At 35.7% G+C, this 2,521-nt stretch overlaps 1 long non-coding RNA gene across 1 annotated transcript; it reads right to left on the bottom strand.

The window, feature by feature from the left end:
- Positions 1–858: 858 nt before the first annotated feature.
- LOC133726987 (uncharacterized) lies at positions 859–2,113 on the bottom strand. The gene is made up of 2 exons (XR_009854963.1): positions 1,492–2,113; positions 859–1,401 (listed from the first exon to the last, which is right to left on the bottom strand). It is a non-coding gene; the product is annotated as an uncharacterized LOC133726987 (long non-coding RNA).
- Between the last annotated feature and the right edge of the window lie 408 nt (positions 2,114–2,521).

Genomic DNA, 2,521 nt, shown 5'->3' with positions numbered 1-2,521 from the left:
GAAGCAGCAGTTTTCTTTAGCAAGAACAGTAAAAGATCAAATAATTCTAAGCATATTGATTTAAAGTATTACAGTGTTAGAGAAAGGGTTAAGCATGGTGAGATAGTTGTTTTGAGCATTGACACGAATTCACAGCTACCATACCCCTTCACCAAGGCCTTGTCAGTAGCAGCATTCCAGAAGCATACAACCAACATTGGAGTTTTAGCTAATCTAGATGCTTAGGTTCAGTAGAGAGTTAATCCAGTTGGAGCAATTTAAATTTCTAAGGTTTTTGAGTTCTTGTATTTTTAGTTGTGATCTTTTGACTTTATTTATCACAACTTATTTGTAATGACAGATTTTATTATTAATAAATTTTGAGGTTTTTTCATATTTTGGTTATTGCTGCAGTTTTTTGTTGAATGTTCTGAAAATTATCGATTTTGTGTTTAAAGTTATACTTGCTATCATATGGCTTAAATCATGTGAAGCATGATGATAAGGTTCAAGCAATATTTTTAAGCCATCAATGTTCAGTGAATTTGCTTGAGTTTCTGGTTTTAGAAACATAAAGTAGGACCTAATATATGTTTACTTGTTGATACACATTAACATATATTGTATCACTTCTGGTTGAACATATGTGGATACAAGCTTCTGCAGTTAGTGGTTTTGAAACTCTGCATTTTTGTTAAAATGTATACTGTTTCTTGCTCTACATAAGTAACTGTGATCTGACCATGTTGGAATGGATTTTCGATTTGAGTTTGTTATCTGGCGCGCACTTCAGTAAGTTAAGTAGGTTTTGATGTTCTCTGGTGCAAATCATCGAGCATGATATGTGTGAGTCCAAGGGGGAGATTGTAAGATCAAATATGGACATAACACATATCATCATAAAGTAATTGATGATTAGCTTAATATCAATCCTAGTTTAACATGGATACAAACAGTGAATCGATACTAGTGACTTAATGAAGTAGTGTATCAATTCATTAAGGATAGTAATCCATTGCTTAGTCTACAAGAAAGGCTACAAGTTGTGATACATTAGGAATCTAACAGTGAAACCTAAACCGACAAGGAATGCTTTAATGGGAAGCTTCTTGAGGTTTAAGTCTCATATATATACATATGAATTGGTCCCTGATTACTACAACGACTATTGCATAAGTTCTGTCCATTGAGAAGCAAGTTGATAAGTAACAGAAGACCATATTCAGTGATCGTGTTTAGCAGCTGCATAAGATGGAATCCATGACAATGATTGCTGAAGGTAAGCTTTAGTTCTTTTGTGATTGTTGTGCATATGATTGTGAGCATGTAATTATGGTTTTACATCTGCAACTACATCCCCAACAACTGACTCTCCAGCCACTACGACTCCATCCTCCGCTTCTGGTTCATTATCTGCTTCAACTGCATCACCCTCCGATTCAAAGTCAGACTAAAAAAAAAAAACAACTCCAACCAGTAGCACAGCTAACAATGGAGCAAGATTGAACATACCCGCTGATGTGGGAATTTCGCTCATGATGTTGGTTTTCGTGGCATGGATGTTCATTTGAGGCTTGCTTCGATCCCTACAGATAGTCATAGCTAGCTACTGCATTATCAATGATTTGCTTGTTTTCCACATTGTGGTTGATCAGCTGGTTTGTAGCAGCCTGTTTTTCACAAAGATCATATATAATAACGATTTGGTAGCAACAATAAAATTGACAGCAAAATCCTATACATTTCAAGTTCGATCTAGAACTTGCTATAGCAATAAGCAGATTGATTGACTTCTATAACGTCCTGAAAATAACTGGTAATGAGCATTTCTTGCATCACAAGCAAACACGCCCTAATTAAAGAGCTAGACATTTAGGTTAGCTCACATGCTACATCATGGCCATTGTTGCTAGCTTACTGTATAAACAAACACCTCCGATCCATCACTTTCATCTAAGCTCGAAGCCTTTCTTTAATTGTTGTATTCAATGCATGTCACCATCAATTCATAACCGATCGAAATCAACATCCAGCTAGCGATTGTTTTACACCATACTGATTAATTGTGCCGAACTTGTAGATCTATATATATCTGCAACGATAAGAATGAACATGCATATATGCTTCGGGTTCGATCGTGTGCTACTGCCTAGCTACTGGTTCCAATACCATCCACTAATTCTAACGATTTTTTTACATCATTGAATTTGCGGGCCTGTCTTACCAATTAAGTGGTGTTCCATCTGTGTCATAATCTAATTGTACTGTTATAAACCAAACTGTAGAACGTGGAATTTTAATTTTGCCCGACCTTCTTCATTTGTGTCTCCTTTTCCATTTTTAGAGAAAAAACAAAATATTAGGTTTGTCCCTTGAATTTATGATTTTTTGCCTGTCTATTTAGTGTGGCCAACACATAGTTCTTCCCCTATAATGCAGGTGATATGAAATCTCTGTGGTGGAATATATGTGGCATGTATGATTTCATCTTCAACAGATACGCAAAGACGCAAGTAACGACGTTTAGGCACAATTTATTTAT

This window comes from Rosa rugosa, chromosome 1, assembly GCF_958449725.1.
Source record: "Rosa rugosa chromosome 1, drRosRugo1.1, whole genome shotgun sequence".
In the NCBI taxonomy this organism is placed as follows: domain Eukaryota; kingdom Viridiplantae; phylum Streptophyta; class Magnoliopsida; order Rosales; family Rosaceae; genus Rosa; species Rosa rugosa.
The sequence above is the reverse complement of the archived record's forward strand: the minus strand, read 5'-3'. Positions and strand labels throughout refer to the sequence as shown.